This window comes from Oncorhynchus clarkii, chromosome 18 (assembly GCF_045791955.1).
Source record: "Oncorhynchus clarkii lewisi isolate Uvic-CL-2024 chromosome 18, UVic_Ocla_1.0, whole genome shotgun sequence".
Classification (NCBI taxonomy): domain Eukaryota; kingdom Metazoa; phylum Chordata; class Actinopteri; order Salmoniformes; family Salmonidae; genus Oncorhynchus; species Oncorhynchus clarkii.
Window position 1 is genome coordinate 47,875,306 of NC_092164.1, and position 22,165 is coordinate 47,897,470.

General features: G+C 45.7%; 1 protein-coding gene across 5 annotated transcripts in view; it reads right to left on the bottom strand.

Annotated features, from left to right (window-relative positions):
* LOC139373595 (thyroid hormone receptor beta) overlaps positions 1-22,165 on the bottom strand; it is a 154,598-nt gene that overhangs the window by 63,319 nt on the left and 69,114 nt on the right. For all 5 annotated transcript variants that reach the window (XM_071114281.1, XM_071114282.1, XM_071114277.1 and 2 more), the window contains exon 2: positions 15,413-15,491. The gene's annotated coding sequence lies outside the window, so the exon portion shown is untranslated. The remainder of the gene's footprint in view (positions 1-15,412; positions 15,492-22,165) is intronic.

Genomic DNA, 22,165 nt, shown 5'->3' on the forward strand with positions numbered 1-22,165 from the left:
AGAAGGTTCCTCTGGTTGAGACACAACCAATGCAGCTCATGCTCAAGCTGCAAGATCAACCAGTAATATTTCAGATTTCAGTTCCTGCACCCCAAATAACAGCCTATTTATTTTCTTTAGAGTGCACTACTTTTGACCAGGGCCTACTATAGTATATACGGAATATGGTACCATTTGTGACATACCCATTGGCTGGGATGACTAGGCCACCTAATATGGTAGAATACAATATACAGTTTAGTAATAGTCATTGCATACATAACACAGCAGTGCTGTAGTATGTTCATGCAGTTACCAGAACTAAAATATTATTATCACAATAGCCTGGGAAGGATATAGGGATATGGTCTAGGATCAGTTTTGCCTTCATGATTATAATGAATAAGATTACATGTGACAGAGGGGCACTGATAGTAGATCATCAGCAGTCCTACTCTGAGATGCTTTATGAATACGGAGCTATCTGATAAATGTGAGTGGCAAATGCACTTGGTCCTGACTTAACATTGCAGCAGGGAGAAAGGAAAGAAATCAGGACAAAGATACACAATGTGATGTTGTCCAGCTCCATCTAAAACACTGACCCACCACAGAGAGATGCAGAGAAGAGACACAGAGATTACCAATCTGGCATTTGGTTACATAATCCTCAAACAAAGAGAAAGAGAGAGAGAGAGATATTTAAATTGAATTGAGAGAGAGCAGTGGAGAGAGGAGTGGAGAGAGCAGTGGAGAGAGCAGTGGAGAGAGCAGTGAAGAGAGGAGTGGAGAGAGCAGTGGAGAGAGGAGTGAAGAGAGAGGAGTGAAGAGAGGAGTGGAGAGAGGAGTGGAGAGAGCAGTGAAGAGAGGAGTGGAGAGAGCAGTGGAGAGAGGAGTGAAGAGAGGAGTGGAGAGAGGAGTGAAGAGAGGAGTGGAGAGAGGAGTGGAGAGAGCAGTGAAGAGAGGAGTGGAGAGAGCAGTGGAGAGAGGAGTGAAGAGTGGAGAGAGCAGTGGAGAGAGGAGTGAAGAGAGGAGTGGAGAGAGGAGTGGAGAGAGCAGTGGAGAGAGGAGTGAAGAGAGGAGTGAAGAGAGGAGTGGAGAGAGCAGTGGAGAGAGCAGTGGAGAGAGGAGTGGAGAGAGCAGTGGAGAGAGGAGTGGAGAGGAGTAGAGAGAGCAGTGGAGAGAGGAGTGAAGAGAGGAGTGGAGAGAGCAGTGGAGAGAGGAGTGAAGAGAGGAGTGGAGAGAGCAGTGGCGAGAGGAGTGGAGAGGAGTAGAGAGAGCAGTGGAGAGAGGAGTGAAGAGAGGAGTGGAGAGAGCAGTGAAGAGAGGAGTGGAGAGAGCAGTGGAGAGAGCAGTGAAGAGAGGAGTGGAGAGAGCAGTGGAGAGAGGAGTGAAGAGAAGAGTGGAGAGAGCAGTGGAGAGAGGAGTGGAGAGAGGAGTGGAGAGAGCAGTGGGGAGAGGAGTGGAGAGAGCAGTGGATTGAGTAGTGGAGAGAGCAGTTGAGAGAGGAGTGGAGAGAGCAGTGGAGAGAGGAGTGGAGAGAGGAGTGGAGAGAGCAGTGGAGAGAGGAGTGGAGAGGAGTAGAGAGAGCAGTGGAGAGAGGAGTGAAGAGAGGAGTGGAGAGAGCAGTGGAGAGAGGAGTGAAGAGAGGAGTGGAGAGAGCAGTGGAGAGAGGATTGGAGAGGAGTAGAGAGAGCAGTGGAGAGAGGAGTGAAGAGAGGAGTGGAGAGAGGAGTGGAGAGAGGAGTGGAGAGAGGAGTGAAGAGAGGAGTGGAGAGAGGAGTGAAGAGAGGAGTGGAGAGAGGAGTGGAGAGAGGAGTGAAGAGAGGAGTGGAGAGAGGAGTGGAGAGAGGAGTGGAGAGAGGAGTGAAGAGAGGAGTGGAGAGAGGAGTGGAGAGAGGAGTGAAGAGAGGAGTGGAGAGAGGAGTGGAGAGAGGAGTGGAGAGAGGAGTGGAGAACAAAGGAAAGGATTAATTAATCAAATACAAATGGGCCTCCTGTGTTAGCACTGCAGAGAGCAGACTCACAGACTTGTGCATGCACCAGCACACACACACATGCACACACACACATGCATACACACTTGTTTGTGTCATGGTTTTGGGCTGTGTGTGGAGGCAGCTCATACCACATGTAATCACGTCTTTAGCTTGCAGATACACAGAATCATTTGAACGCCAGATTTTCTTGAAAAATCCAAAGGGTCAAACAGAGGAAGAAAACAAAGAATGTGGAGTGAGCCTTGATGATGTGGAAGACAGAGTGTTGGCTGGCAGCCGTGTGAGTGTCTGTTCACATGCCCTGACACCTTGCATGCCTGCCTGTTTTATGCAAATTAGGACAGAGAGTGTGTCTCAATAGTCTACTGTGGCTTCATCTCCTCATCTCCTTCCCTTCATCTACACTGGTCTGAAAACATAGGATAGGTGAAATCACTACGGTAGATGTCTACCTAGTATTTGCTTTCTTTATTCCAGCTCTTTCACATCAGTACAGCTGAAGACTAAGAGAGGCTAGGAGAGGTCATGTTAGTTGTTTCTACAGATAACAGACAGAACAGGTAGAGGTCAGAACACACAGAGATCCCCTACCAAATCAAACCCATAGGAAACACTGTTAATAGTTGTAACATTCATCCCTATGCAGATGCCACAGTTTTGTATTCCTGTGCCACCTCAGTGCAGCAGACCATTTGTGAACTTCAGCATGACTTTGATTCAATTCAGAAATCACTTAGAGATCCTAAATGAGTGTTAAATACAAGTAAAACCAAGCTCATGCTGTTCTCTAGGTCACAAAATGTTGACCCTGAGGACCTGCATATTTGGCTATAAATGGAGTCCAAATTGAGCTTGTTTCTCAATATAAGTACCTGGGTGTCTGGATTGATGACAAGTTGTCCTTCGTAAAGCATATAGAAAATCTGACTAAGAAGCTAAGATCCAAGATTTTTTGTAATATCGAAATAAATCATGCCTTAGTATTAAAATAGGAGAAAGATTGCTCAAGCAACGCTTCTCCCTGTACTGGTTTTTGGTGATATTGTTTACATGCATACGGCAACCTCTGTTTTAAAACCCTTGGACACAGTCTACCATTCAGCAATACGTTTTTTCACAGGGGACACTTTTAGGACTCGTCATTATAGTCTGTATAGAAATGTGGGATGGACCTCTCTGTCTGGAAGTGTCACGGATCCCCCCGGTTGTGCTGCTCATTCCGTTCACCAGCTCCAGAGGTCTATGTCACCGGCCTTCTAGGCGTCACTGAACTGGATCAGTACCACCAACCCCAGACTGTCTTGTCTCATTACGCACACCTGGTTCCCATTCCCCCTGATTAGTATGTGTACATATGTGCCCTCTGTTCCACATTGTCCTTGTCGATCATTGAGGAACTGTGCTCTGTTTTATTTGTTTTTTGGTGCTATGTTGATTTTTGTGCACTTGTTATTATGGGTCTCGTAAACCCTCCTCTGGACATCGAGGGAGGTCGGGGTACTCGGTCCGGGAAGTCCTGGATTCGAGGCGTCGGGCGGGTCGTCTCCAGTACCTCATCGACTGGGAGGGGTACAGCCCAACGGATCAGTGCTGGGTTCCTGCGGAGGACATTCGGGACGCTTCGCTGACCAGGGTAAGTGGTAAGTGTCCATATTCTTTAATAAAGTAATTGAACACTGAAACAAAACGATAAAATGACAAACGAACAGTCCTGTACGGTGCTGAAAAAACACTGAACAGAAAATAATCACCCACACCACACAGGTGGGAAAAGGCTATGATTATGACAACTAACGACACCTGCCTCTGATTGAGAACCATACCATACCAGGCCAAACACAAAACACAACATAGAAAAACGAACATAGACAACCCACCCCAACTCACGTCCTGACCAACCTAAAACAAAGACATAACAAAATAACTAAGGTCAGAACGTGACACGCGTCGGGAGAGGGGGGGTTTCGGGGACTGTCACAGACCCCCCCTGGCCATTTTGAGCCTGTAATCGAATCCACAAATGCTGATGCTCCAGATACTCAACTAGTCTAAATATGGCCAGTTGTATTTCTTCTTTAATCAACAGTTTTCAGCTGTGCTAACATAATTGCAAAAGGGTTTTCTAATGATCAATTAGCCTTTTAAAATGATAAACTTGGATTAGCTAACACAATGTACCATTGGAACACAGGAGTGATGGTTGCTGATAATGGGCCTCTGTACGCCTATGTAGATATTCCATAAAAAATCTGCCGTTTCCAGCTACAATAGTCATTTACAACATTAACATTGTCTACACTGTATTTCTGATCAATTTGATGTTATTTTAATGGACGAAATTGCTTTTCTTTCAAAACAAGGACAATTCTAAGTGACCCCAAACTTGTACATATATATATATATATATATATATATATATATATTTGGGGGATTGGAAGTGATGCAGACAATTACCCAGATGGACCCTACAATCTACCTGCAACATTAAAGCTGATCTACCACCTACATTTTTTTTTTAAAGAGTAAGAAATGATGATACAAATTCTCATTTGGGTTGGTTTATGGAGTTGTGAAACCCATGTCTTCTACAAAGGATAGGAAAGGTTGCCAGATATTATCAAATGTAATTGCAGATCTCCTAACGGAGTAGCGTATTTTGAGATGCTTGAGATGTTGCATAACTTTCTTTATCCAATGGTTAAAAGTATGAGGAAACCAATCCTTCCACTTAAATAGTAGAAGACATCTAGCTAGAAGAGTAGTACATGCCAGCCTGTTGCCCATATAACTGTTTAGAGGGGCCTCCTGTGATGCCACTCCATAGAACTGTTTAGAGGGGCCTCCTGTGGTGTCACTCTATAGAACTGTTTAGAGGGGCCTCCTGTGATGCCACTCCATAGAACTGTTTAGAGGGGCCTCCTGTGGTGCCACTCCATAGAACTGTTTAGAGGGGCCTCCTGTGGTGCCACTCCATAGAACTGTTTAGAGGGGCCTCCTGTGGTGCCACTCCATAGAACTGTTTAGAGGGGCCTCCTGTGGTGCCACTCCATAGAACTGTTTAGAGGGGCCTCCTGTGGTGCCACTCTATATAACTGTTTAGAGGGGCCTCCTGTGGTGCCACTCTATAGAACTGTTTAGAGGGGCCTCCTGTGGTGTCACTCTATAGAACTGTTTAGAGGGGCCTCCTGTGATGCCACTCCATAGAACTGTTTAGAGGGGCCTCCTGTGGTGCCACTCCATAGAACTGTTTAGAGGGGCCTCCTGTGGTGCCACTCCATAGAACTGTTTAGAGGGGCCTCCTGTGGTGCCACTCCATAGAACTGTTTAGAGGGGCCTCCTGTGGTGCCACTCCATAGAACTGTTTAGAGGGGCCTCCTGTGGTGCCACTCTATATAACTGTTTAGAGGGGCCTCCTGTGGTGCCACTCTATAGAACTGTTTAGAGGGGCCTCCTGTGGTGTCACTCTATAGAACTGTTTAGAGGGGTCTCCTGTGATGCCACTCCATAGAACTGTTTAGAGGGGCCTCCTGTGATGCCACTCCATAGAACTGTTTAGAGGGGCCTCATGTGGTGCCACTCCATAGAACTGTTTAGAGGGGCCTCCTGTGGTGCCACTCTATAGAACTGTTTAGAGGGGCCTCCTGTGGTGCCACTCCCAGTAATGCAATGAAGGCAAGAGGTTTTATAGGTCTCTCCAGTAACTTAGAAAAATACACAAAAAATGATATCCAGAAATCTGTCAATTTTGGGCATGTCCAAAACATGTGTAATAAAGCAGCAGGAGAATGCTTACATCTTAAGAATCAATGGGAAGAGGATTCCCCCCTTTTCCCTCTCTCCACCCTACTGATGTTACATCTGCAAATCCCTTGGTTAACATAGGGATTCTGGGAACATCAGGAGGTGGGGGAAAATGAACTATATTCTGGTAATCCGACCAATTGAACATATGCGGTGGTACTTAATGAATATGATGTCAGTTCGGTTGTCATCTGAGACATTCTCATCAATGATAAGATGACATAAACTCTACAGTGGAAAGTCTACACATCAGAGTTATCGGATTCACATGGAATTATTGTTCAACAGCTTCTTCCTTTGTTACTCAGTCTTCCCGCTCTTTCACTCAAACCCAGCCCCTTTTCTTTTGTGTAACAAGCTGTCAAATCTGTTCCGCCCGCCAGGGACGTTTTCCTTTATGACGTAATTTGTAATCAAGTTATGATTAATTATGTGTATATGGAATTCTGTGTGATTAGTTAGGTATTTAGTAAATAAATAATTAAACCCAATTTTGCATTGCTGATTCAACTTGTTAGCCAGGGTTCGTGCAGATAACCAAGAATTTACAACTTTCAGATGAGACTGAATTAAGGTGACGATTAATATTGACTGCTATTGATGTAAAATATTACTAGGTCTTTAAGAGTAGATTTCAGGGCAAGTCATTCGCATTGAGTGAGACTTTATGCTCTAAGCCCCGTCTTCGAATACCTTTGATAGTGGTGTTATTAAATATTGCTATGGCTAAAGGCTCAATTGCGATAGCAAACAGCTGAGGAGATAGAGGACAACCCTTTCTTGTCCCACATTGAAGTTGGAAATAGGATGAAAGGTTATTATTTGTGCGCACTGCAGCCATAGGGGAGGAGTAAAGGACTTTGATCCAGGACATAAAATTGGGACCGACTCCAATTTGTTTGAGAGTATAAAATAGATAATCCCACTCCACCTGATCAAACGCCTTCTCAGCATCACGTGATAACAATATCTCTGGAGTGTCAGATGAAGAGGGTGTCACGTTCTGACCTCTATTTCCTTTGTTTTTGTATTTATTTAGTATGGTCAGGGCGTGAGTTGGGTGGGCAGTCTATGTTTGTTTTTCTATGTTTTGGGGCAGTTCTATGTTTTCGGCCTAGTATGGTTCTCAATCAGAGGCAGGTGTCATTAGTTGTCTCTGATTGAGAATCATACTTAGGTAGCCTGGGTTTCACTGTTTGTTGGTGGGTGATTGTTCCTGTCTATGTGTTTTTTTTCACCAGATAGGCTGTTTAGGTTTTCGTTACGTTTTGTTTTGTAGTATTGTATTGGAGATTCGTGTTTCGTATTATTAATAAACATGGATCGTAAACCACACGCTGCATTTTGGTCCGACTCTCCTTCGTATGAAGACGAAACTCGTTACAGAATCACCCACCACAACAGGACCAAGCGGTGTGGTAATGGGCAAAGGAGAAAGCAGCAGCAGGAGCAGCGCGAGGAGGTATGGACATGGGAGGACGAATTAGACGGTAAAGGACCTTGGGCTCAGCCAGGAGAATATCGCCGCCCCAAGGAAGAACGGGAGGCGGCGAAAGCGGAGAGGCGCTGGTATGAGGAGGCAGCGCGGCGTCGTGGATGGAAGCCCGGGAGTCAGCCCCAAAAATTTCTTGGGGGGGGGCTAACAGGGAGTATGGCTACGCCAGGTAGGAGACCTGAGCCAACTTCCTGTGGTTACCGGTGGGCTAGAGAGACCGGGCAGGCACCGTGTTATGCTGTGGAGCGCACGGTGTCCCCAGTGCGGGTGCACAGCCCGGTGCGGTACATTCCAGCTCCGCGTATCGGCCGGGCTAGAGTGGGCATCGAGCCAAGTGCCATGAAGCCGGCTCTACGCATCTGGTCTCCAGTGCGTCTCCTTGGGCCGGCTTACATGGCACCAGCCTTGCGCACGGTGTCCCCGGTTCGCCTGCATAGCCCAGTGCGGGCTATTCCACCTCGCCGCACTGGCAGGGCGACCGGGACCATTCAACCGGGTAAGGTTGGGCAGGCTCGGTGCTCAAGAGCTCCAGTGCGCCTGCACGGCCCGGTCTATCCGTCACCACCTCCACACCCCAGCCCTCCGGTGGCAGCTCCCCGTACCAGGCTGTCTCTCCGGCCCATCCGTCCAGAGCCTTCCTCCTCTCCAGCGCTGCCGGAGTCTCCCGCCTCTCCGGCGCTACCAGAGCCTTCCTCCTCTCCAGCGCTGCCGGAGGCTCCCGCCTGTCCGGCGCCGCTGCCGGAGCCTCCCGCCTGTCCGGCGCCTCTGCCGGAGCCTCCCGCCTGTCCGGCGCCTCTGCCGGAGCCTCCCGCCTGTCCGGCGCCTCTGCCGGAGCTTCCCGTCTGCCCAGCGCCGCCAGCGCCGCCCGTCTGCCCAGCGCCGCCAGCGCCGCCCGTCTGCCCAACGCCGCCAGCGCCGCCCGTCTGCCCAGCGCCGCCAGCGCCGCCCGTCTGCCCAGCGCCGCCAGTGCCGCCCGTCTGCCCAGCGCCGCCAGTGCCGCCCGTCTGCCAGGAGCCGCCAATGCCGCCCGTCAGCCAGGAGCCGCCAGTGCCGCCCGTCAGCCAGGGGCCGCCAGTGCCGCCAGTCAGCCAGGGGCCGCCAGTGCCGCCAGTCAACCAGGGGCCGCCAGTGCCGCCAGTCAGCCCAGCGCCAGCGCCGCCAGTCAACCAGGGGCCGCCAGTGCCGCCAGTCAGCCAGGGGCCGCCAGTCAGCCAGGGGCCGCCAGTGCCGCCAGTCAGCCAGGGGCCGCTAGAGCCCCTCCGCCCGGAGCAGCTGCCCCTATGTCCCGAGCAGCTGCCCCTATGTCCCGAGCAGCTGCCCCTATGTCCCGAGCAGCTGCCCCTCTGTCCCGAGCAGCTGCCCCTCTGTCCCTAGCAGCTGCCCCTCTGTCCCGAGCAGCTGCCCCTCTGTCCCGAGCAGCTGCCCCTCTGTCCCGAGCAGCTGCCCCTCTGTCCCGAGCAGCTGCCCCTCTGTCCCGAGCAGCTGCCCCTCTGTCCCGAGCAGCTGTCCCTCTGTCCCGAGAAGCTGCCCCTCTGTCCCAAGCAGCCCCTCTGTCCAGTGGGGTCATTGAGAGGGGTGGGCATGGTGAGTAAGCCACGAAGGCGGACAATAAGGCGGACTGAGACAATGGCGAAGTGGGGTCCGCGTCCCGCGCCAGAGCCGCCACCGCGGACAGACGCCCACCCAGACCCTCCCCTATAGGTCAAGGTTTTGCGGCCGGAGTCCGCACCTTTGGGGGGGGGGTACTGTCACGTTCTGACCTCTATTTCCTTTGTTTTTGTATTTATTTAGTATGGTCAGGGCGTGAGTTGGGTGGGCAGTCTATGTTTGTTTTTCTATGTTTTGGGGCAGTTCTATGTTTTCGGCCTAGTATGGTTCTCAATCAGAGGCAGGTGTCATTAGTTGTCTCTGATTGAGAATCATACTTAGGTAGCCTGGGTTTCACTGTTTGTTGGTGGGTGATTGTTCCTGTCTATGTGTTTTTTTTTCACCAGATAGGCTGTTTAGGTTTTCGTTACGTTTTGTTTTGTAGTATTGTATTGGAGATTCGTGTTTCGTATTATTAATAAACATGGATCGTAAACCACACGCTGCATTTTGGTCCGACTCTCCTTCGTATGAAGACGAAACTCGTTACAGAGGGATTGTAAAGTGTATTACAAAGACGTCTGATGTTGAACAAAGAATGACCATTTTTTTAATGAAACCAGTGTGAACCGTAGAGATAATGGAGGGAAGGACTCAAAAAGGCAGGCTATCACAATTCAGTAAAGAAATTGGCATATATGAACCACATTCAAGATTTTTTCCCCCCATTTTCAGAATAATTTAAATACATGCTTGTCTCATTGTTGAGGGTAAAGACTGAGGAGAATGATTCCTCAAATACGCAAAGGAAGAGAGGAGAGAGTTGATCTGAGAATTGTTTAAAGAAATTGCTCGGAAATCTGTCTGGTTCAAGGGATTTACCACACTGTATAGATTTAATTGCCAACACAATCTCTTCTACAAAGAAGTGTTATTCTAATTCAGACGCTATCTCAGGTTCAACTGTAGGAATATCTAAGTTCTCAAAGATGGTGTCAAGTAAGGTAGCATTACCAGCAGATTCTGAAGTGTATAATTGTGAGTTGTCAGGTATGCGTAAATGGCTGTAAGAGAGTCAGGTGCAGGGGAGCAGATATTGGGTAGCCAACCAACTAACTTTTATTTAGGCGAACCAAAAGCACAAAATAAACCCAAAAAACAATTCAGGTTAACATAACCCAGCGCAACAGACTAACGTGCGCAAAACAATAAACAGAATAAACAATACCACACAAAGACATGGGGGAAACAGAGGGTTAAATACACAACACATAATGAGGGAAATGAGAACCAGGTGTGCGGGAAAACAAGACAAGACAAATGGAAAATGAAAAATGGATCGGAAATGGCCAGAAGACCGGCGACGTCGACTGCCGAGCACCGCCCGAGGCATCAACTTCGTCAGAAGTCGTGACATGAGTAAATGTTATGAAAGCATGAATTGACCTCTAAATCAATACATTTGTTACCCAGCTCGTCAGTTAGCTCATTGTATTTCCTTAATCTTGCGCTGTACGAAACGATTTGGCCCCTTAGATAAGCCTTCAAGGATTCCCATACTGCTGTAGGAGACATTCCAGGGGTTTGATTAAGCTGGAGAAATAGCTCAATTTGAGATTATATAAAAGCAACAAAGGTTTCTTCTGATAGCAGTAGTGAGTTAAGCCGCCAAGGGAGAAAAATTAGGCTGTGTATTTGCAGTGGTGGAAAAAGTACTCAATTGTCATACTTGAGTAAAACTAAAGATACATTAATAGAAAATGACTCAAGTAAAAGTAAAAGTCACCCAGTAAAAATTACTTCAAATCAAATCAAATTTTATTTGTCACATGCACCGAATATAACAGGTGTAGATCTTACAGTGAAATGCTTACTTACAAGCCCTTAACCAACAACGCAGTTTAAAGAAAATACCTAAAAAAAAATTATTAAAGTGCAGCAGTAAAAAAAAAAGGCGGAGCAACAATTGAAGTCGGAAGTTTACATACACCTTAGCCAAATACATTTAAACTCAGTTTTAACAATTCCTGACATTTAATCCTAGTAAAATACCCTGTTTTAGGTAATTTAGGATCACCACTTTATTTTAAGTATGTGAAATGTCAGAATAATAGAGAGAATTATTTATTTCAGCTTTTATTTATTTCATCACATTCCCAGTGGGTCAGAAGTTCACACTCAATTAGTATTTAGTAGCATTGCCTTTAAATTGTTTAACTTGGGTCAAACGTTTCGGGTGGCCTTCCACAAGCGTCTCACAATAAGGTGAATTTTGGCCCATTCCTCCTGACACAGCTGGTTTAACTGAGTCAGGTTAGTAGGCCTCCTTGCTCGCACATATTTTTTCAGTTCTACCCACACATCTTCTATGGGATTGAGGTCAGGGCTTTGTGATGGCCACTCCAATACCTTGACTTTGTTGTCCTTAAGCCATTTTGCCACAACTTTGGAAGTATGCTTGGGGTCATTGTCCATTTGGAAGACCCATTTGTGACCAAGCGTGACTGATGTCTTGAAATGTTGCTTCAATATATCCACATAATGTTCTTACCTCATAATGCCATCTATTTTGTGAAGTGCACGAGTCCCTCCTGCAGCAATACACCCCCACAACATGATCCTGCCACCCCCGTGCTTCACGGTTGGGATGGTATTCTTCAGCTTGCAAGCCTCCCCTTTTTCCTCCAAACATAACGATGGTCATTATGGCCAAGCAGTTCAATTTTTGATTCATCAGACCAGAGGACATTTCTCCAAAAAGTACGATCTTTGTCCCCATGTGCAGTTGCAAACCGTAGTCTCGCTTTTTTATGGAGGTTTTGGAGCAGTGGCTTCTTCCTTGCTGAGGGACTTTCAGGTTATGTTGATATATTACTGTGGATATAGATACTTTTGTACCTGTTTCCTCCAGCATCTTCACAAGGTCCTTTGCTGTTGTTCTGGGATTGATTTGCACTTTTCGTGTATGTCTCCTAGTATGTTCATCTCTAGGAGACAGAACGCGTCTCTTTCCTGAGCAGTATGACAGCTGCGTGGTCCCATGGTGTTTATACTTGCATAATATTGTTTGTATAGATGAGCGTGGTACTTTCAGGTGTTTGGAAATTGCTCCCAAGGATGAACCAGACTTGTGGAGGTCCACCATTTTTTTTGAGGGCTTGGCTGATTTCTTTTGATTTTCCCATGATGTCAAGCAAAGAGGCAATGAGTTTGAAGGTAGGCCTTGAAATACATCTACAAGTACACCTCCAATTAACTCAAATGATGTCAATTAGCCTATCAGAAGCTTCTAAAGCCATGACATAATTTTCTGGAATTTTCCAAGCTGTTTAAAGGCACAGTCAACTTAGTGTATGTATACTTCTGACCCACTGGAATTGTGATACAGTGAATTATAAGTGAAATAATCTGTCTGTAAACAATTGTTGGAAAGATTACTTGTGTCATGCACAAAGTACATGTCCTAACCGACTTGCCAAAACTATAGTTTGTTAACAAGAAACTTGTGGAGTGGATGAAAAACAAGTTTTAATGACTCCAAACTAAGTGTATGTAAACTCCTGACTTGAACTGTATATACAGGAGGTACTGGTACAGAGTCAATGTGCGGGGGGGGGGGGCACCGGTGTCGAGGTAATATGTACATGTAGATAGTTATTAAAGTGACCATGCATTCGGGTTGCGCATTTTGGGGAATATTCAGAGGTAGAAACGTCCTGTGGGAATTAACAGGAATATATGGGAATTAACGGAAATACAGTGGGGAGAACAAATATTTGATACACTGCCGATTTTGCAGGTTTTCCTACTTACAAAGCATGTAGAGGTCTGTAATTTTTATCATAGGTACACTTCAACTGTGAGAGACGGAATCTAAAACAAAAATCCAGAAAATCACATTGTATGATTTGAAAGTAATTAATTTGCATTTTATTGCATAAAAAATGTAATCTTTGGCAAACCAAGTAATCTGTACAAATTAATACTTTGTGCATTTTTATGTATGTAAAAGCTTTCGCCGATATGAAAAGGGTCCAGGACTAAGGTGGGAACAGTTAGCTGAATCAGAAGAAATTGTGCTCTAGGTGGATGTTAGCTGCAGTAAATTTAGTGAGTCAAGACTTATTCTATTTCAAAGCACCAACGAGAGAGTTGACTACAAAAAATGGCACCAAAGGGCCTCCCGGGTGGCACAGTGGTTAAGGGCGCCAGCTGTGCCACCAGAGACTCCGGGAGGTCCGTGGGGGGAGGACCGGGAGGTCCGTGGGGCTACGCACAATCGGCATAGCGTCGTCCGGGTTAGGGAGGGCTTGGCCGGTAGGGATATCCTTGTCTCATCGTGCACCAGCGACTCCTGTGGTGGGGCCAGGCACAGTGCACGCTAACCAAGGTCGCCAGGTGCACGGTGTTTCCTCGGACACATTGGTGTCGGCTGGCTTCCGGGTTGGATGCGCGCTGTGTTAAGAAGCAGTGCGGCTTGGATAGGTTGTGTATCAGAGGACGCATGACCTTCAACCTTCGTCTCTCCCGAGCCCGAACGGGAGTTGTAGCGATGAGACAATTGGATACCATGAAAAGGGAGTAAAATACATTTTAAAAAATGGCACCAAAGTAGCTAGGCCTATAGTTACCTTAGGTTCGTGGTGTCTACCTTCGGAGTCATTATTTAGTCATTAGTGCAAAATGTCATTATGCACCATGAAATGAATGAAATAAACATACCAACTGGTGGCTGTATTCTCAGTGCCTTCATAACAGCCTGTGTCGTAACCCCATATCTAAGATGGCCTTTTGATAGCAAACTTGGAGCTTAGTCACACAAAACATTTCACAACGAGCAGTCTTGTTTTGTTCTGATAGTTCATTTTCCAAGCTCGGGTTTAATAGTGTTATTTAATATGGCCTCGATCATCATCACGACAACGTAGACATACCATAATAAAGGCACACAAACACACACACACATAAGCACACACACAAAGGCCACCAGATGTTGTTTTCATTCAAAATAATTTGGCTGATAAAAGAATCTGAGCCACTTTTTGTTAGGGAGCCTTATCATATTACATTAAGATGAAGCTAAACCAATAGGGGAAAACACAGAGTGTGCGTGCCTGTCACCAAAACCCTACAGTCGCCTCATGCAGTGTACAGAGAAACCCTGCAGAGTGTTGCGAAAGACGACAACTTGAAAGTTCCAGTTGTGGTTAACAGAATTACAGCAGACTGCCGATCACAGAGAGATTTCCCTAGAGATGGATACTAAGTGAATTAAATAGTAATAAAGTGGTAATTAGGTAGTAGCCGGGGGGTCTAATGTTCTCTAGGTAGTAGCCCGGGGGTCTAATGTTCTCTAGGTAGTAGCCTGGGGGTCTAATGTTCTCTAGGTAGTAGCCCGGGGGTCTAATGTTCTCTAGGTAGTAGCCCGGGGGTCTAATGTTCTCTAGGTAGTTGTCCACGTCTGAATAAGGAAGTTGGCTGGGCAGGTCTCATCTTTCAGAGACTGAGAACTGCCTGACCCAGCCACCCAACCAGTGTGTGTGTTAATCCAGCACACCAGGGGGTGTATTGTATTCAGTGAGATGAATAGTTCAAACTTCAAAACGTACATTGCAGATAGAAATGTAATGACTAGAGCTGGCATGGTAACTGTTACCTATTCTACATTCATGTTTGTTGCAGACATTTCTATCTGATCATTCTGTAATGTTTCCCCATTCCAGATACTAATTTAGGCACACACACCAGAGGAGGCTGGTGGGATGAGCTATAGGAGGACGGGCTCATTGTAATGCCTGGAGTGGAATAAATGGAACGGTATCAAACACATGGAAACGACATTTGACTCTGTTCCATTTATTCTGTAATTGGGGGATCTGAATCTCGATTGGCTTACTCCTTTGTCTGATCGTCTTAAATCAGCATGTATTGATCTGAGCTTAGTCCAACTGATTTATGAGCCCACTAGTGGTGTATTTGCTATGGACCTCAGTGATCACTGTCCTATAGTCTGTCAGAAACAAAGTTGCCTAAAACTAAACCACACCTTATCACTAAGAGAAACTTATATCACTTGACCTTCACCATTCTAACTTGCTCTTGGACATATTTCTAGTATGTTTATCAACGTATCTGACAAACATGCTCCTATGAAGAATGAAAGAGCCAACCCATGGTTCACACCTGAACATGCCGAGTTCATTCAGCAAAAGAACAGACCTTGGTCTGAAGCCAGACGCACTGTTAGCTCTACTAACTGGCTCACCTTCAGACAACTTTGAATCAAATGTACTGCTTCCATAAAAAGGGCTAAGTCATTAATTCCATTTCTGACCATGTGTGTGTGCTGTTTAGCTGAGGCCGAGGAAAGGGGCTGAAGTGAAGCTGACGGCTGTGGTCTCCTCCTTCCTCTCTGTATTGGCAGAGCTGAGGAGACCCTGGCATGCTGTGAGGCTGTGTGTGTGTGTGTGTGTGTGCGTGCGTTTGTGTGTTTGAGGTGTTGGACGCTGGCTAGCTGTCTGAGCATTGTGCAACAAAAGGCCATTCTTACCAGAGGGAGGTAGGGAGGGAGGGAGCCGAGAAATCTCCAGGACGGGTTGAGGAGCTGCCGAGCCCCACCAGACAGAGCCCTGGAAGAACAAGAACCAGAGGAGAAATATCAGATTCTATTATACACACTGGTGCCTGGGCTCATCAAGACCATATGTCTCTTAATCATAAGTGTTTACATTCAAATACGTACAACGTTTGTGGTGCTATAATCCAAAACAATGTCCATGGATAGGCCTAATCCTCAGCAAGGGATTAAAGCACATGCATAAACAAATACATGTACTACCAAGCAAGTAGTTTTAGAACATTTTTCAAAAACAATACATTAGGGACAGCGAGGATGTAGAAGGCTTTGGAAAGATCTCCATGTAAGGGAGGAAAGCATTGGCCGTTTTCATTGAACTCTACACTATCACACACACAAATACACACAGTCTAATGAATTGGGCCGCTGCAAGTACTGACACTTTAAACGTTCTACTGTTTGAGTACTGGCACCTTTTTTCATTCCACTTCAAGCACTGGCTAACAGTAACACGTATGAAGGCACTGCAACTACGAGGCTTTAAAAATAGTATATGAAGACATATGTGCAGTGCCACGCTGGATGTGTGGAGTTGGAGGGAGGAGCCAGGTGCAGAAGCAGAGGATTGAAGCTCTCAGACATGCTTTACGACATCATTAACCTCTGGCATTGAACATATATAATCATAAATACTTCTGCAGAAAGTAAAGGAGGAGGGGAGCAGACTAAAGGTTGGCGCCCCCCCCTTGGGTTGTGCCGAGGCGGAGATCTTTGTGGGCTATACTCGGCCTTGTCTCAGGATGGTGAGTTGGTGGTTAAAGATATTCCTCTAGTGGTGTGGGGGCTGTGCTTTGGCAAAGTGGGTGGGGTTATATCCTTCCTGTTTGGCCCTGTCCGGGGGTGTCATTGAATGGGGCCACAGTGTCTCCTGACCCCTCCTGTCTCAGCCTCCAATATTTATGCTGCAGTAGTTTGTGTCGGGGGGCTAGGGTCAGTTTGTTATATCTGGAGTACTCCTGTCTTATCCGGTGTCCTGTGTGAATTTAAGTATGCTCTCTCTAATTCTCTCTTTCTCTCGGAGGACCTGAGCCCTAGGACCATGCCTCAGGACTACCTGGCATGATGACTCCTTGCTGTCCCCAGTCCACCTGGCCGTGCTGCTGCTCCAGTTTCAACTGTTCTGCCTGCAGCTATGGAATCCTGACCTGTTCTCCGGACGTACTACCTGTCCCAGACCTGCTGTTTTCAACTCTCTAGAGACAGCAGGAGTGGTAGAGATACTCTTAATGATTGGCTATGAAAAGCCAACTGACATTTACTCCTGAGGTGCTGACTTGCTGCACCCTCGACAACTACTGTGATTATTATTATTTGACCGTGCTGGTCATTTATGAACATTTGAACATCTTGGCCATGTTCTGTTATAATCTCCACCCGGCACAGCCAGAAGAGGACTGGCCACCCCTCATAGCCTTGTTCCTCTCTAGGTTTCTTCCTAGGTTTTGGCCTTTCTAGGGAGTTTTTCCTAGCCACCGTGCTTCTACACCTGTATTGCTTGCTGTTTGGGGTTTTAGGCTGGGTTTCTGTACAGCACTTTGAGATATCAGCTGATGTACAAAGGGCTATATAAATAAATGTGATTTGAATTTGATTTGAACCACCTGTACCTGAATAACCCGATTTCGAACCCAAGCGTGTTCTAAATAATGTCACGGTAGGGGTCGGATCTGATATATTGTCACAGGACCTCAGGTATGTGTAATTTTAACTGACTTCTCTGGGAGGACCCGTACAGATCTTAATGTGACGGCTGCAGTAGCGAGAGAGAGAAATTCTTGCTTTTCACGAGAGTGGAGTGTGTAGCTTGTTGATGGCCAATCATAAGTCATCAAAGCGGCAATAAGCTACAGTCATAGAGCCTCTGTGTGTGGCAAAAGTTAGGAGATATCTAATCAATGGAAGATGGAATAAAAGTTCAAGGAGGATAGGCTACAACGACCAACAGCTGTACTTAATATTCTGAATGGAGTTGTTGTTTGTAACTGTGTAGGACGCGAAAGCGCATGCAGCCTCAATTAGCCTAGCTAGCTAGCTTCTCCTGGTTTGATGCAGTCAAGACAGGTACTTTGTAATCATATTGGATGATAAATAACCTAGCTATGTCAGCTATTAGTCTACAATAGCGCGAGTCAGCATGGTTGGTTTCTGTCTCATCTCTCCCTCCCTCCTCCCTGTTCCCCATGTCACTCACAGTAGCCTAAACACACAGCACAACCCCTGCTAGAGTGTCCGGTTAATAAAGTAGCTTAAAAATGTAGTTTTCTGTTGCTTCCCTCACTCGGATTGGACCGTGTTCTGATCCGACCAGGCCTATACAGGAATGGGTCTAGTTGTTTTCTGGTCTGTTTAGAACGGGTCTCTATATTTGAAAGTTATTATTTATGCATATTGGTTCTGGATGGTCCATTTCGGAACCGGTCCAACATTTTGGACTTGTGGGATCTGATCTAGAGGACTTCACAACAACCTCTTCCCTTCTTCTTTCTATTTCACTAGGGCCTCTCTGCCTCTCCCTCTCTCACACTCTCTCTCCCGCTATCCCTCCTTCCCTCACCTTCCCCTCTCTTTCTCTCTCTCCTCTCTCTCTCGCTTATGACTCAGTATTTCTCTGCGAGTCATGTCTGATCTAGGGCTGGGCGATATGGCCTAAAAATCATATCTCCCATTTTTTTCAAACTTCTGGAAGATTCACTATATATATAAAAACATTATGAAAATCTATATATATATATATATATATATATATATATATATATATATATATATATATATATATATATATATAGATTTTCATAATGTTTTTATTTGTTGTACAATTAAAGGTCAAATACACTCCATTTCAAACAAGGGCTATCAGTAATCATCAAATCAAACCAAATGGTATTAGTCATATGCACCGAATACAACAGGTGTAGTAGACCTTACAGTGAAATAATTACTTACGAACACCTAACCAACAACGCAGTTAAAAAAAATACGGATAAGAATAAGAAATAAAAGTAACAATTAATTAAAGAGCGCCAGTACGGTACCGATTGCCGTGCGGTAGCAGAGAGAACAGTCTATGACTAGGGTGGCTGGAGTGTGACAATTTTTAGGGTCTTCCTTTGACACTGCCTGGTATATAGGTCCTGGATGCAGGAAGCTTGGCCCCAGTAATGTACTGGGCCGTTCGGACTACCCTCTGTAGTGCCTACTGGTCGGAGGCCGAGCAGTTGCCATACCAGGCAGTGATGCAACCACTGCAGCTGTAGAACCTTTTGAGGATCTGAGGACCCATACCAAATCTTTTCAGTCTCCTGAGGGGGAATAGGTTTTGTCGTGCCCTCTTCACGACTGTCTTGGTGTGCTTGGACCATGTTAGTTTGTTGGTGATGTGGAGGCCAAGGAACTTGAATCTCTCAACCTGCTCCACTGCAGCCCCGTCGTTGAGAATGGGGGTGTGCTTGGTCCTCTTTTTCCTGCAGTCCGCAATCATCTCCTTTGTCTTGATCACATTGAGGGAGAGGTTGTTGTCCTGGTACCACACGGCCAGGAATTTCATCTCCTCCCTATAGGCCTGATCACCTACAACATTGCAGTGCAGTGGGTCTAGGGTTTCTGGGATAATGGTGTTGATGTGAGTCATGACCAGCTTTTCAAAGCACTTCAGGGCTACAGACGTGAGTGCTACGGGATGGTAGTCATTTAGGCAGGTTACCGTAGTGTTCTTGGGCACAGGCACTATGGTGGTCTGCTTAAAACATCTTGCTATTACAGATTTGGACAGGGACAGGTTGAAAATGTCAGTGAAGACACTTGCCAGTTGGTGAGCGCATGCTTGCAGTACACGTCCTGGTAATCCGTCTGGCCCTGCGGCCTGGTAAATGTTGACCTGTTTAAAGGTCTTACTCACATTGGCTGTCGAGATCGTGACCACACAGTCGTCCGGGAACAGCTGGTGCTCTCATGCATGTTTCAGTGTTATTTGCCTCGAAGCAAGCATAGAAGTAGTTCAGCTCGTCTGGTAGGCTCGTGTCACTGGGCAGCTCTCAGCTGTGCTTCCCTTTATAATCTGTAATGGTTTGCAAGCCCTGACACATCCGACGATTCGATCTTAGTCCTGTATTGGCTCTTTGCCTGTTTGATGGTTCGTCGGAGGGCATAGCGGGATTTCTTATAGGCTTCCGGGTTAGAGTCCCGCTCCTTGAAAGTGGCAGCTCTTGTTGGGGTATGTACGTACGGTCACTGTGGGGACGACGTCATCAATGCACTATTGATGAAGCCAATGACTGATGTGGTGTACTCCTCAATGCCATCAGAGGAATCCTGGAACATATTCCTTGTCTGTTCTAGCAAAACAGTCCTGAAGCTTAGCATCTGCTTCATCTGACCACTTTTTTTATTGAACTAGTCACTGGTGATTCCTGCTTTAATTTTTGCTTGTAAGCAGGAGGTTAGAATTATGGTCAGATTTTACAAATAGAGGGCAAGAGAGAGCTTTGTATGCATCTCTGTGTGTGGCGTAAAGGTGGTCCAGAGTTTATTATTGTTTTCTTCTTTTTGCACATTGAACATGCTGATAGAAATTTGGTAAAACAGTTTTAAGTTTCCCTGCATTAAAGTCCCCGGCTACTAGGAGCGCTGCCTCTGGGTGTCACGTGTAGCGTGGTGAGTGCACATTTTTCTTTATTTTTAAACGTCGCCAACAAAACAATAAACAACAAAAACAAACGTGAAGCTCCGTAAGGCTATACATGCATTAAACGAAGACAACTACCCACAATACAAAAAGGGAAAAAAGGCTATGATTCCCAATCAGAGACAACGTTGGACAGCTGTCCCTGGTTGAGAACCATACCCGGCCAAAACATAGAAACAAAGAACATAGAGTTTCCCACCCGTGTCACACCCTGACCAACCAAACAGAGCATAAAAAGATCTCTAAGGTCAGGGCGTGACACTGGGTGAGCGTTCTCTTGTTTGCTTATGGTGGAATACAGCTCATTCAATGCTGTCTTAGTGCCAGCCTCAGTCTGTGGTGGTATGTACAGCTACAAAAAATACAGATAAACTCTCTAGGTAGATAGTGTGGTCTACAGCTTATCATGAGATACTCTACCTCAGAGACTTCCTTAGATATCGTGCACCAGCTGTTATTTACAACAACAAAAAAACAGTCCGCTACCCCTTGTCTTACCAGACACCACTGTTCTATCCTGCCAGCACAGGGTATAACCAACCAGCTGTATGTTGATACTGTCGTCGTTCAGCCACAAATCCGTGAAGCATAAGATGTTATAGTTTTAAATGTCACGTTGGTAGTTTAATCTTCCTCGTAGGTCAACGATTTTATTCTCCAAAGATTGCATGTTTGATGGCAGAATGGAAGGAAATGGGGGTTTATTCGATCGACTATGAATTTCCTGAAGGCAGCTCGCCCTCTTGCCCCTCTTCACGCAAATCATGGGGATCTGGGCAGTATATCATTCACGTCGGGCTCGTCAGACTCGTTAAAGGGAAAAAAGGATTCTGCCAGTCAGTTGCGAGTAATCGGAGTCCTGATGTCCAGAAGTTATTTTCGGACATAAGAGACAGTAGCGGCAACATTATGCACAAAATACGTTTTTTTCAAAACTAAAAAAACACCAGCCTTCTTCTCCGGTGCCATTGCTATCTAATGAATTCAGGGCTTGTAATATTATACCTAGGCTAGATATAAGCCTTCCACAACCATAAGATGTACTAATAACTGAATTATTTTATAAAAATAGTTTAACCTGATTTTTTGCAATAATCACTGATCTGGTTTTCAAGTCTGTCTATGAAAATGCCCTTTTTGTAAACTTTTTTTTTTACCAGAACCATGGATAATGCACATTCACTAATAACGACTAACTTTTTGTAGCAGGCTTTATAGAAAATTAACACAGGTCTCATAAACAATCTCTCAAGCAAAAGCCCACGCAGTAGTGTGTAGCAAGCTAATCTTTATAGGAATCTTTATATTTCAAGTTTAGCAAACTTGGATCTATTTGCTAGCTAACAAGGCAGAACAGTTGAATTGTTATGAACACACCGTTCTGTTCGTCTCCAACTGTTTGAACAGCATGTTAGCCTGTCCACTTTGTTCAGATGTTCAAATCAGGTGTTAAACAAATCCAAATACATTTGAGATTTTTCAAAGTAGCTTGATGACAGCTTTGCACACACTTGGCATTCTCTCAACCAGCTTCACCTGGAATGCTTTTCCAACAGTCTTGATGGAGTTCCCAGATATGTTGAGCACTTGTTGGCTGTTTTCCTTATGACTTATCAGACCAAAGGACAGATATCCACCGGTCTAATGTCCATTGCTCGTGTTTCTTGGCTCAAGCAAGTCTCTTCTTCTTATTGGTGTCCTTTAGTAGTGGTTTCTTTGCAGCAATTCGACCGTGAAGGCCTGATTCACAGAGTATCCTCTGAACAGTTGATGTAGAGATGTGTCTGTTACTTGAGCTCTGTGAAGCATTTATTTGGGCTGCAATTTCTGAGGCTGGTAACACTAATTAACTTATCCTCTGCAGCAGAGGTAACTCTGGGTCTTCCTTTCCTGTGGCGGTCCTCATGAGAGCCAGTTTCATCATAGCGCTTGATGATTGTTGTGACTGCACTTGAAGAAACTTTCAAAGTTCTTGAAATGTTCTG